Below are 14,801 nucleotides of genomic sequence, written 5' to 3' on the forward strand. Positions count from 1 at the left end.
CATTTCCTCACGTAGTATTGGAATATATATATATATATATATATACACACACTATGACATATTCAAAAATATAGTGATAAATATACAAAAATTCTGTTTGTGAGAGCATGACTGTATTGAGGCAATAAAAAATGTCCATGGGAAAATGAAATGGCTGCTCACATCCAAACTCCACTTAGTTTGCATCTCTCCATCACGAAGATGCTGGAAATGGTATGTTGAAATGGTCCCAACATACTGTGAGGCCTTTCCTGCTCGGCTGTGCAATTGAGCCCCGAGGCTTATAGTAAGTGCTTGATATAGTGGAGAACTCTCCAAATAAGGTCTTTAGTACTTTGGGTAGAGGACCCTGAAGATCTGGCAGTCCACTTTCTTGGTGTCCAGCCACTTCCCACACAGGAAGATGGTGATGTCATTGGCCGTTTTGGTGACCTCCACACAGTCCAGCTGGGACTGAGTCCAGCAACTCCAGCAGGAAGCGGTCCGTCTGGCCACGCTCAAACAGGTCGCGGGACTTCTGCCGCAGCAGTTGCAACCATAGATACTAATGAAGACGTTGGCATCGGTGCCCACCCCCTTCTCGTTGCTCGTGATAATATCGTACTTGATGGTTACTAGTCTCCCGGCCTTGCTTGCGAAGCTCTCGATGGTCTTGGTCACAAACCCGTCCCTCTTCAGGTAGAGTGGGATCAGGGCGTTGCAGATTAATAGGATCCTGGAACAGGAGGGATATGAAAGGAGTGATTCTCTCTTCCACAAGATGGAGAACTTGTGAGTTTCCACACAATATATTTCTAGCAGCAGGGTTTTGTACCCTACCGAATAAGCACCAGATGGTTGATATATAGTACATGGGTTCAGGCTAGGGGTCATTCACCTGTTGTTTAGCTCTTTCTCTATGACGACGACCTCCACATGCCAGAATGCCTCTCCTTTCACATCCTTCCCATCCTTGGCAGTGTAGCCCAGGCAGATGCCAGCAATGTCACCCAGCTGTTTGGAGAACTTCCTCTGAATGAAAATAAGACCCATTGCATGAAAAGCAGTAAAGAATATTACAAGCTTCATTAAATATGTTTTGCAATGATTTGATCTGAAACAAATAGGTGTGGATTAGATTTTATGATCTCTTTTCATGCCTGGCGATGTCTATCGAGTTTATTACTACTAGTGATTGAATTCCATAAGAGCAGAGTATACTGTTGAGAGGCCTGACTCATCAGTCTGTAAAAGAGCTCTTATTGCCAAGTGAGATCATTCTAAGCCTGCCTGGCATAACAGAAAAAAAAGAGAACCCTCCAACCCAATAATTTCTGCTTATTCTTATTCTTTACATAAACACAAGCCCAAGAGCAGCGTACAGCAATAATCTCTTTTTCTTTGAGTTCTCCATCACAATTTATTTTGATTGCCCCTTCTTCCCCTCCAGTGCGATCCAGATGGTCTCTGCATCCTCTGTGTCCACCGTGGTGGTAATAATTTCATATTCTTTCAAACAAAAGTACAGACACAATGCGTTAGCTTGGCCCTGGAGGGACCGAATTCTCTTGAACAGTCCATTAGGCAAACGTAGGTCATTAGTACAGTCAGTGTCCAGCCCTTGCATAACCCCAATGTTGGACATTTTTGTTGCAGACCTGATTCAACTAATCAAGGGCTTAGAAGGCTAGGACAAAAATGTGAAACTGGGGTTATGTGAGGACAGGATTGCAATAGGATAGGATTCAAAGTAGATTACAGTACACTATAGTAATTTCATCATGATCTGATTGGAACACTGTAAATACAAGAGCCAGGAATTCTTCCTGACTGCATAGCCTTACCAGGAGAAATACTTGGCCCTACTAAAGAGAACTCAGGCTTGTGTGCAACTGATCTTACAGGTCTTCTCGTTGAGGTCTAGGATGCCGTTGTTGGCGCAGGCCAACTCCCTCGTGATCTGACCGTCGTCCTCATTCTTGGCCAAAGAGCGGTCTCATGGGAAACGGAACGTCTTGTCTAGGGCCTCATCTTTTACATCAATGTATTCTATGTGCTACCCTGGAGCAGGCCCTGATCATGACATATCAGTAGAGTATGAAACAACTGACAGGGTATGAAATAGACAAGCGTGATAAACAATATATCATAAAAACGACCTAGTTCACAGTTGGTGCATAAATACACAATGCAGATTTAGGTACAGAGGGAAGAGCGTACAGCTCCCTGCCATCCAGCACCTCTATACCAGGCCGTTTTAGAGGAAGTCCCTAAACATTGTCAAAGACTCCAGCCACCCAAGTCATAGACTGTTCTCTCCGCTACCGTACTGCAAGTGGTACAGATGCAACAAGTCTGGAACCAACAGGACCCTGAACAGCTTCTACCCCCAAGCCATAAGACTGATAAATAGTTAGTCCGGGTAACTATTAGTTAACTATTTAAAACCTGTTAAAGATAGGGCTGATTTACTGCCCCCTTTGGAGGAATTGCGTGCCCATAGTAAACAGAAAAAAAATCTGTCAAAAATTGCTAATATATGCATATAAAAATTATTATTGAATAGAAAACACTCTAAAGCTTCTAAAACCATTTAAATTATGTCTCTATGTAAAGCAGAACTCTCAGGGCACTAATTCTCCCAAACTCTCTCTTGTCATCATAAAAGTTGGCCCAACTTTGACGTCATCGCCCCCACCCTTCCCAAGCACCTACAGTCCTGGGAACAGTTTCTGTCTTCAGCGCGATGTCTGCTTTCAATGGGGCTTCTCATTGTGAGAATCGCGCGCTCACGAGAGTTTTGGCGGGCCGAAACCTTTCGGTCACGCGAAAAAACAGGTTACTCTCATGCGCGCTCTGCTCGGGTGATGTCTTTCTTCCAAGATTGATTAAACGACGCGTGTGTTTCTGATCGTCCTCAGGATTGCTGTGAACCTAGATAACATGCTAACGCTTGGTTCTGAACATAGTTTGACAAGTTTAGTCGACATATAATATGTAATTTCGACGTTTTGGTGCGCATCCACTCGACTTTTTGGCCGCATTTCAACCGAAATATGTCGTGTTTGATCACCGAAAGACACAGACTTCAAAACTAAAGCCGTTTTTGGTAAGTCTAAACCCTTCCACGTCTTCTGATGGAAGAACAGCAAAGGTAAGGGAATATTTATGTGTTAATTATGGGTTTCTGTGGACTCCGAGATAGAGGAGCCATAATGCTAATTTCTGAGTGCCGTCTCATATTATTACATAGTGAACGAAATCTGTAACGTTAAAAATAAATGTAACACAGCGATTGAATTTAGAAGAAGTGTATCTTTCTATATATATATGTAGAACATGCATATTTAGTCAAAGTTTATGATGTGTATTCCTTGTTAGCTGACTGCATCTGCCGGAGCTATCGTCATTTCTCCGGACATTTGAGTAGCATTTTCTGAACAATGCGTCATTGTAAACAGAGATGTATGGATATATATAGCATATTATTGAAAAAAACATAAATGTACTGTGTAACATGTTATATTACTGTCATCTGATGAAGATTTCAAAAGGTTAGTGAAATGATTTTTCTTTTAATCCTGCGTTTGGTGATTGCATATTTTGTTCAATTTGGCTATGGAAATTAGCTGTGTCTTCGGTGTGTCTTCGGTGGTGGTTTGACATAAATATGTGCTATGTTTTCGCCGTAAAACATTTTGGAAATCTGACTTGCTGGGTAGATAAACAAGTTGTTTATCTTTCATTTGAGCTATTGGACTTGTTAATGTGTGGAGGTTAAATATTTTTAAGAATATTTTTGCGTTCCATGCGCCACATTCCAGCTGACGGTGGGAGGGCAGGTTCCCAATTGGGACTCAAGATCCTCAACAGGTATCTGCATTGACCATTTTTGTACTAACTCTTTTGACTCATCACATATGCAGCTGCTACTGGATTTTTTTTCCTCATTTTGTCTGTCATAGTTGAAGTGTACCTATGATGAAAATTACAGGCCTCTCTCATCTTTTTAAGTGGGAGAACTTGCACAATTGGTGGCTGACTAAATACTTTTTTGCCCCACTGTATATAGCCAAATTATTGTTATTCATTGTGTATTTATTCCTTGTCTGATTATTTTTCTATTATTTCTCTCTTTTTCTTTCTACTTTGTTGAGAAGGGCCCGTAAGTAAGCATTTCACTGTTCGTCTACACTTGTTGTTGTTTACGAGGCATGTGACAAATCACATTTGATTTGATAGAACCAATAGGTATGCAGGTTTCTTATTTTGACTTGTTCACTGTGATTGCAATTGGCTCCCCTCCCGGTCATGGCATCATATTCCTGATGACTTATTGGCTGACCTGAGTTGTCGTGCCACACCCGGACCTTGGAGAGCTCCCCGATGCGGAGCACATCAGGGAAATGGATCACGTCGGTCTGCTTGTGATCAAACTTGTTGGATTTCAGAGCCAAGGTCCCAGTGTCACAGCTCTCCCTAAACACAATGATCCTCATGTTGGCGTCAGTGACTGCGCCTGTGGAGAGAGGGAGGAGAGTCACCAACTTCTATGAAAAGCTGCAGTGATTTTGTGGCTGACTGGGCTCCGAACCCGGGTCTCATGGGCACCACAAGACTGTGTTAACCCTCCGAGCTTAAGGCCATGCAAACTGAATCCCCTTTGTTATACTTTTACAAACCTAAATGCCTGCTTTTTAAATGCTCAACTTACCATCAGCTGAAACTACAGCCTTCATAAAAATCTATTCACCAATAACCATTCCCCGTCGCCAGACGATAACACAGATTATATAAACCTAATTTCACCCCAAAGGTCTCTGTAAATCTTCCCCATTAGCCACTAACATTCTGCCTTTCAAGACATCACTTCACCATCTGTCAGACATCCTTGACAATGTATACAATCACTAAAATATTTACTTCCATAAACTGCCTTTCAAATAGTCCCGTATTATTAACAACTAACCAACTACCTTATCAAATTAAATCCTTGTTTCCTCTGAGTCACATGTTACTCATGTGCTTGCATGTTTGTGTGTGTGTACATCAAGTCTTTAACTTAACTTGACTTTAACAGGCTCAGTGGGAAGATGAGGGCCATGTCTTCAGTAACACTGGCAGCCAATGGCAGAATGAGGAGCTTTTTGAAGTGAGCTCAGACACCTAGCTCCTCTATCATGTCAATCAGCAGCCTGCCTCTCCTCTGCAGTGGAAAACTGTATGGCAAAGGAGCAAAGCCCAGCAACAGCTTTCAGAGTAGTATCTCATTCATTAGCCTATATGAGTCTAAATGGAATGTCGCATTCCACCTCTGCTGCAGCGTCACATCACTCCAAGCAGAAAAGAGGCTCCGCTGTGCCACAGAGTGAATCAGGAGGATATACTGTAACAAACATCCCAGCTAGTTAGGAACAGGACTTAAGCTGGATCTGGGGCAGTGTATAATAAATGGTGTTGATTTGCAGTGAAAGATAGAGAGTGAGGGACACTGTGATTACAGAAAATGTATGTGAATGTGGTTCAGGGAACTACGATAATGACTAGGCTTTAGTTCAGTGGAATAATGTAGTCTTGAGATTGATACCTGGGCCTGCATTCATAAAGTGACTCGGAGTAGGATTGCTTTTCTAAGATCAGGTCCCCCCCTGCCCATTTATTATAATCTAAAAGGCAAAAACGATCCTAGATCAGTATGTTTTACTCTAAGACGCTTTATGAATACAGGCCCTGGTTAGTCACATGAACATGGACTTTGTGTTGTTTGTCTGACCCACCTCCGATGTCGCTGGTCTTAACTAGGATAATGTAGGTGGTGCTCTCCACCATCTCCTCCTCTTCCACCACGGCAGCCATCTCACATATCATGGTCCTCTTGTGCCCTTTGGTCTTAGACAGCCATTCCTCACAGGTGAACTCCGACACATTCTCTGTGGTCAGGTTATGCATGATAATCTGTGGGAAATTATAATTCATAAATGATCAATTAGTCGAAGTCATTAACCCTTATTTGACTAGGTGTGAGGTAAGGTGGCTGACACATTGACCAATTCGTCACAGCGACAACCTTTTCAGAAATTTAGAGTGCATTTTTAAGTGGATTTGCATATTAAAGTGAATGGGAGCCTTAACAACTGCTGTAATTATATTAGGATAAAGCATCAATCAACTCTATGTTGTCAGGATAAGGCAATACCTGTGTACAGGACTAATCTGAAGGACAATTCCATTATCTGTAGGACAATACCAGACAATCATCAACAAAATCAACCATAATCCATAGTGGTAAAATGCAAAAAAATATAAATACAGTCAGGTCCATAATTATTGGCACCCTTGATAAATATGAGCAAAAAAGACTGCATAAAATAAATACAAATACTGAGCTATATTGTATGCAAAGAAATTGACATTTTATTATTTTATACTAATACAATTTCTCAGATAAATAGATTTGGTTTAACAAGCAATTTAAAAAAAGATCTCATGAAGATAGGGGTTAAAATTGTTGGCACCCCTGTTTTTAATACTCTAGCACCCTCCCTTTGCAAGGTTAACAACACAGCCTTTTTCTAAAATATTTTATGAGATTGGAAAACACTTTGGGAGAGATCTTAGACCATTCTTCCATACAGAATCTTCCCAGATCCTTGATATCCATAGTCTGCTCTTACATTCAAACCACAGGTTTTCAATGGGTCAAGTCGGGAGACTGAGATGGCCATTGAAAAATGTAGATTTTGTGGTAAATTAATCATTTATTTCTATGGATTTTTATTAATGCTTGGGGTTATTGTCTTGCTGGAAGATCCACTTGCTGCCAAGTATCAGCCTCCTGGCAGAGGCAACCAGGTTTTTTGCTGAAATGTCCTGGTACTTGGTAATGTTCATGATGCTGTTGACCTTAACAAGGGCCCCAGGAATAGTTGAAGCAGAATAGCCCCATAACATCAAAGATCCACTACCATATTTTACCATCGATTTGAGGTACTTTTCTGCATATTCTTCTGATTTTCAATATAGTTTCCTCTGAAACCAGAAACGGTTAATTAACCACAAAATGGTTTGAATGTAAGAGTCCATGAGAGCAGTCAGAGGATAAAAAGGATCTGGAAAGATTCTGTATGGAAGAATGGTCTAAGCTCTCTCCCAAAGTGTTTTCCAATCACATAAAATGTTTTCGAAAAAGGCTGTGTCGTTATCCTCGCAGGGGGAGAGTGCTAGAATATTGAATAGAGGGGTGCCAATAATTTTGACCCCAATTCTTTGAGATTTTTCTGCATTTCTTGTTAAACAAAATATTTGTCTCTGGGCAATTGTATTAGTATAAAATAACATAATTTCCCACCTTTTTGGAGCATACAATATAGCTCAGTATTTGTATTATTTATTTTCTTGTCTTTTTGCTCATATTTATCAAGGCTGCCAATAATGATGGACCTGACAGTATATGTAAATACTGTGCATTATGAGCATATCCCTCTTCCCCCCAGTGTGTTTGACCACTTGTCATGGACAGGGTGTAACTATAGAAAGTACCCTACTGTAAAAACCCAAGGCTCCGGTAGCCCAACCTTCATTAACTACCATCAATATATTCATTTGAGTGAGATTAGCATGCTGGCTGTGTGCCCAGTTCACTGCAGTGGCCATTTGAATAAACAGGCACGGTGTGTGTAATCCATAACGTTAGCACACATCTGTTTGGGATGCTGTACAGCTACTGGGTCAGTCCAAGGACATGGCCCAGCCACAGACCGACACGACTGGGTATGAGCCTTTCCTGCTAGTGTTTCACTAGTCTACAGGCAGGCTGGGTGATATGGAAAGACATGGAGGGGTTGTTACTGCATAGGAAATGCCTGTGGTAAGGTAAAGTCTTGGCATCGAAGTGAATTTGGGGCCAGTGTTCATATTGTTCTGACAGGGGGAAGCCATCTGCCAGTTTAATATTAACCGTCAAATAGAACTGGAACACAATTATGTCTCAATGAGAAACCTCAAAATGTAGGAGAAGGTGTGTGAGGGGGGTGGTTCAGAATTGTTGTATTGCAATTCTTAGTGCATGTACTACTTCTGTCAACAACAAATACATATCACAACTAATTGGTATGGTAATACATTGAGACAATTAACAATGCCCCTGTGATGTCACATCATAAAATATCAAGGAAGGTGAGTGTGTCATATATTTCATGACAGGGTTATACAATACAATTCAACTTTGTCCAATGTCTTTTTGCTGTCTTGTGTTATTCACAACCCCCTTGACACCACATAAAACAGTAAAACATTGGGATAAAGCATTGTGCTTCTGCTATTGCTCATTACTGTGCCTGTGTCTGTCTGTGTCTGGGGAGAACAAATTCAGCCCAGTATCTGAAGCCTGCCTGCTCCAACCGCACACTGACTGAAATGGGTCAATACACTCATGTGCCATTCAATGAAGCTCACCCCAGACAAACTCTTACCCCTACCGTGCAGAGCTGTGTGAGTGTGTCTGTCTGGTGTGTATGGCTGAATTATGCAGTGACCTATCGCCTGCAGGTAGAGATTTGTGTGTGTGTGTGTGTGTGTGTGTGTGTGTGTGTGTGTGTGTGTGTGTGTGTGTGTGTGTGTGTGTGTGTGAGAGAAAGAGCAAGTGTGAGAGAAAAAGTCAGAGGGATGTTGGGGATTGAGCAACCCTGTGACCTAAGACTTTAGGGCTCGATCAAATCCGTAGCACTGAAGACCTGTGCTACAGCGCAATACAAAAATACAAATGTAAAGGCAATGTTCCTGCGTTAGTGGAGGCTGCATTCACGATTCGCCCAAACGCTGCATATGTCGGCTCAATCAGAAATTACTTATAAAATGTAAATCGCGCTATAGTGCTGAACTTCAGCGATACGGATTGAATCGAGCCCTTACAGACATCAACCCATGTCTCTCCCTTTCTCTCTCACGTGCGTTGGGCACTTAGTGAATAACACCTGTTATTTTCGTATTAATAACACCTGGTTACTATCATTCATATTCCATTCACGCAGGTCAATGTGCACTACATGGCCAAATTAGTGGATTCGGCTATTTCAGCCACACGCGTTGCTGATAGGTGTATAAAATTGAAAAACATTGGCAATAGAATGGCCCATACTGAAGAGCTCAGTGACTTTCAACGTGGCACCGTCATAGGATTTCCGTCAAATTTCTGCCCTGCTATAGCTGGAAACGCGTTCTCCGGAGTGATGAATCATGCTTCACCATCTGGCAGTCCGACGGACAAATCTGGGTTTAGCGGTTGCCAGGAGAATGCTACCTGCCTGAATGCATAGTGCCAACTGTAAAGTTTGGTGGAGGAGGAATGATAGTCTGGGGATGTTTTTCATGGTTTGGGCTAGGCCCGTTAGTTCCAGTGAAGGGAAATAATTGCTACAGCATACAATTACATTATAGACGATTTTGTGCTTCCAACTTTGTGGCAACAGTTTGGGGAAGGCTCTTTCCTGTTTCAGCATGACAATACCCCTGTGCAGAAAGCGAGGTCCATACAGAAATTGTCTGTCAAGATCGGTGTGGAAGAACTTGACTTGCCTGCACAGAGCCCTGACCTCAACCCCATCGAACACCTTTGGGATGAATTGGAACGCTGACAGCGAGCCAGGCCTAATCGCCCAACATCAGTACCCGACCTCACTAATGCTCGTGGCTGAATGGAAGCAAGTCCCCACAGCAATGTTCCAACTAGAGGTCGACCGATTAATCGGCATGGACGATTAATTAGGGCCGATTTCAAGTTTTCATAACAATTGGTAATCAGCATTTTTGGATGCCGATTATGGCTGATTACATTGAACTACACGAGGAGACTGCGTGGCAGGCTTGACCACCTGTTACGCAAGTGCAGCAAGGAGCAAAGGTAAGTTGCTAGCTAGCATTAAACTTATCTTATAAAAAACAATCAATCAATCTTAACATAATCACGAGTTAACCACACATGGTTGATGATATTACTAGTTTAACTAGCTTATCCTGCGTTGCAAATAATCAATGCGGTGCCTGTTAATTTATCATCGAATCAAAGCCTACTTCACCAAACAGGTGATGATTTAACAAGCACTTTCATGAAAAAAGCACTGTACCTAACGATAAACATCAATGCCGTTCTTAAAATCAATACGCAAATATATGTTTTTAAACCTCCATATTTAGTTAAAAGAAATTCTTGTTAGCAGGCAATATTAACTAGCGGAATTGTGTCACTGCTCTTGCGTTCTGTGCAAGCAGAGTCAGGGTATATACAGCAGTTTGGGCCGCCTGGCTCGTTGCGAACTGTGTGAAGACCATTTCTTCCTAACAAAGACCGTAATTATAATTGCCAGAATTTTACATAATTATGACATAACATTGAAGGTTGTGCAATGTAACAGCAATATTTAGACTTAGAGCGGTTCCGTATTTCACTGTAAGAATAAAAGTTTTGTTTTCAAAATAATTGTTTCCGTATTTGAACATATTAATGACCTAAAGCTCATATTTCTATGATTTGATATTTGATAGAGCAGTCTGAGCGGTGGTAGGCAGCAGCAGGCTCGTAAGCATTCATTCAAACAGCACTTTCATGCGTTTGCCAGCAGCTCTTCGAAATGCTTGAAGCACAGCGCTGTTCATGACTTCACGCCTATCAACTCCCGAGATTAGGCTGGCAATACTATAGTGCCTATAAGAACATCCAATAGTCAAAGGTAAATGAGATACAAATGGTATAGAGAGAAATAGCCCTATCATTCCTATAATAACTAGAACCTAAAACTTCTTAACTGGAAATATAAAAGAAACCACCAGCTTTCATATGTTCTCATGTTCTGAGCAAGGAACGTTAGCTTTTTTACATGACACATATTGCACTTTTACTTTCTTCTCCAACACTGTGTTTTTGCATTATTTAAACCAAATTGAACATGTTTCATTATTTATTTGAGACTAAATAGATGTTTTATTTATGTATTATATTAAGTTAAAATAAAAGTGTTAATTCAGTATTGTTGTAGTTGTCATTGTTACAAATATATATATATATATATTTTTTACATTCTGTGCACCTATGGCTTTTTTTGATCCTCCAATAAATTGGTATCGGCGTTGAAAAATCATAATCGGAACCTCTAGTTCCAACATCTAGTGGAAAGCCTTCCCAGAAGAGTGGAGGCTGTTGTAACAGCAAAGAGGGGACCAACTCCATATCAATGCTAATGATTTTTTAAATGAGCAGGTGTCCACATACTTTTCGTCATGTGAAACATCACTAGACGTAGGCTACTACATGATACTTCAATTTGCCCTATATCCATCGTGAGGTTGCTACAGCCTAGCCTACAAATGAAAGTTCATAACGTAGGTGCACAGGTTGAGATCAATTGGAGTAATCAAGATGACAGACAGTGAGTGACACATTCAATACCGCCTTGCACACTCTTGCCTGTATGTGTTGTGCATTCTGACTGAGTGACAGCAAACTTGGCTGCCCGCTGCAAGTTGAGGAGAGACACACACACCCCCCTCCGCACACTGCTCCTAATCTGCAATTATTTTGAGGTCAGAATGTGTAGGGAGGAATTTTGCCAACATATATTTAGGCATATTAAAACACTTCCTTTTTTCCCGACCACAAGTATCATCTGATCCGATTATTATTAACTGTCAATTTACGAATACGATTATGAGTATGGCCATGTAGGCACAGCTCTAGTACCTTTAAACTCAACTCTGGACCTCGAAGCCAGTTCCATTTTTGTATTGCTCCCCTCTAATCAGAGCCTGATTTAGAACCAGGACACCAGGTGTGTGCAATTAATTGTCATGCAGAACAGAAAACCAGAAGGCTCTGGACCTCGTAGGATAAGAGTTAAATACCCCTGCTAGTAGCTGATGTGGGATGTAAGTAATCAATAGTCCAAACAGTCCCAAAATCGTCTGTTTTGCAAGGAAAGCCAAAGTTTCTATTGGACGAATCCAGGTCCTTCCCCGGTTAGTTCCGTTAGTGAAATGTTTTGCAACAGAATCGGCGGACTGAATACACCCTTGATCACCCACACACAGTTCAATTTCATAGCAGTCACATACAACATCCTCTCTATGCATGTAGTGGACTACAGTCAACTCCAATGTGAAGGAAGTTTATGATGAACTTCACCAACAGAGTGGAGCAGAGGCCAGGGTTTGTGTAATCTAGCTCTGACTACATCGATTTGCCCAAGGTCAATACTTCCCCAAAAATATCATGAAATGACTACCTTGTACTTATGTTTGTCCTCTGTACTTGCGTGCCTTTCTTTGTTTACTGAAATCTATACCATTTCAATAAACGTTAATCAAATACAACCAACTTTTTGCTAGTTTCTGTTTCTCAAATGGCAATTCAGCATGTCAATTGAATCTCCGATGACGTTTGTAAATTATATCTAGGCTATAAAATTGTAAAAAAATAAGTATTTCTTTGATTTCTATCTCATTATTTATTAGTATCTCAGAAAATGTACCAGGTTTATAAAGTTATCTGCGAAATTCCATGTTTATAGCATACTGCCCTGCATCCCACTGCTATGCTGGCTTGACACTGACGCTAAGCAGGGTTGGTCCCTGGATGGGAGACCAGATGCTGCTGAAAGTGGTGTTGGAGGGCCAGTAGGAGGTAAATTGAAAGGACATATAGCCAAGCCAACAAGAATACATTTTTCTAAATAACTAGACCATTCAAGGGCAGGCAAAGACTGGAAGTAGTTATGCAGCATTACTAAGACTAGCGAATTATATCAGGATTACCTTCTCTCGACGACGTCAGCTAACTGACAAAAAAGCTAGGGGTAAACAAACTGACATAAGTTTATTAATGTGACAGCTTTACTATCTTTGTAACGGTTCTCTTTAGTTGAAGGAGAGGCGGACCAAAATGCGGCGTGATGATGATTCATGTTTGTTTAATAAAGGAAAACTATACATGAATAAACTACAAAACAATGAAATGTGAAAACTCAAAACAGCCCTATCTGGTGCAAAACACAGAGACAGGAACAATCACCCACAAACACACAGTGAAACCCAGGCTACCTAAATATGGTTCCCAATCAGAGACAATGACTAACACCTGCCTCTGATTGAGAACCATATCAGGCCAGACATAGAAATAGACAAACAAGACATCCAACATAGAATGCCCACTCAGATCACACCCTGACCAACCAAAACATAGAAACATACAAAGCAAACTATGGTCAGGGTGTGACAGTACCCCCCCCAAGGTGCGGACTCTGGCCGCAAAACCTGAACCTATCGGGGAGGGTCTGGGTGGGCATTTGTCCGCGGTGGCGGCTCTGGTGCTGGACGTGGCCCCCACTTCACCGTAGTCTTAGTCCCCCACCTTGTCCGCTTCCGTGGCCTCCTAGCCACGGCGACCCTACTTAATGACCCCACTGGACTGAGGGGCAGCTGCTCGGGACAGAGGGGCAGCTGCTCGGGACAGAGGGGCAGCTGCTCGGGACAGAGGGGCAGCTGCTCGGGACAGAGGGGCAGCTGCTCGGGGCTGAGGGGCTCATGAAACATGAATCATCATCACGCCGCATTTTGGTCCGCCTCTCCTTCAACTAAAGAGAACCGTTACAAAGATAGTAAAGCTGTCACATTAAACTTAGAACCTCCTTCCATCAGCAAGGGCATTGAAGATTAAACGTGGCTGGGTCTTTCAGCATGACAATGATCCCAAACACACCGCCCGGGCATTTCAAGGTCCTGGAGTGGCCTAGCCAGTCTCCAGATCTCAACCCCATAGAAAATCTTTGGAGGGAGTTGAAAGTCCATGTTGCCCAGCAACAGCCCCAAAACATCACTGCTCTAGAGCAGATCTGCATGAAGGAATGGGCCAAAAAACCTTGCGAAGACTTACAGGAAACATTTGACCTCTGTCATTGCCAACAAAGGGTATATAACAAAGTATTGAGATAAACTTTTATTATTGACCAAATACTTATTTTCCACCATAATTTGCAAATAAATTCATTAAAAATCCTACAATGTGATTTTCTGGATTTGCTTTCCTCATTTTGTCTGTCATAGTTGAAGTGTACCTATGATGAAAATTACAGGCCTCTCTCATCTTTTTAAGTGGGAGAACTTGCACAATTGGTGGCTGACTAAATACTTTTTTGCCCCACTGTATGTTAGTATCGACACGTGAGGCTGCTGAAAACGTTTACTGAAATGACAAAAAAGTGGATGCCGCCGAAGTTAGGCTAATTACATGGGACTAACGGGAGTGCCCTACCATGCTGACTACACCGGGCATGCGCATGTTGATTTTGTCAATCCACACCAGACGTGATCAGGCCAGACAGGTTGAAATATCAAAACTAACTCTGAACCAACTATATTCATTTGGGGACAGGTCGAAAATCATTCAACATTCATGCCAATTTAGCTTGCTTTGCTAGCTAATTTGTCCCAGGATATAAACATTGGGTTGATATTTTACCAGAAATGCACAAGGTCCTCTACTCTGAAAATGAATCCACAGATAAAAGGGTAAACCAAGTTTGCGTCCAGTAATCTCTCTTCCTTCAGTCGTCTTCTTCTTTGGACTTTATATGGAGGTTGGCAACCAACTTTAAGGTGCATTACCACCACCAACTGGACTGGAGTGTGGACCTCAGTTTACCCATGTGGATATATGCTCCTAAAAACCAATGAGGAGATGGGAGAGGCAGGACTTTCAGCGCATCAAGCGTCACAAATAGAACCAAGTTCTATTTTAGCGCCTGGCTATGCAGACGTGCGAGCAGTGTGGATGCAAT

At 41.8% G+C, this 14,801-nt stretch overlaps 1 pseudogene; it reads right to left on the reverse strand.

Annotated features, from left to right (window-relative positions):
• Positions 1-109: 109 nt before the first annotated feature.
• Positions 110-14,801, reverse strand: part of LOC112230499 — a 39,607-nt pseudogene continuing 24,915 nt past the window's right edge.

Source organism: Oncorhynchus tshawytscha, linkage group LG33 (assembly GCF_018296145.1).
Source record: "Oncorhynchus tshawytscha isolate Ot180627B linkage group LG33, Otsh_v2.0, whole genome shotgun sequence".
In the NCBI taxonomy this organism is placed as follows: domain Eukaryota; kingdom Metazoa; phylum Chordata; class Actinopteri; order Salmoniformes; family Salmonidae; genus Oncorhynchus; species Oncorhynchus tshawytscha.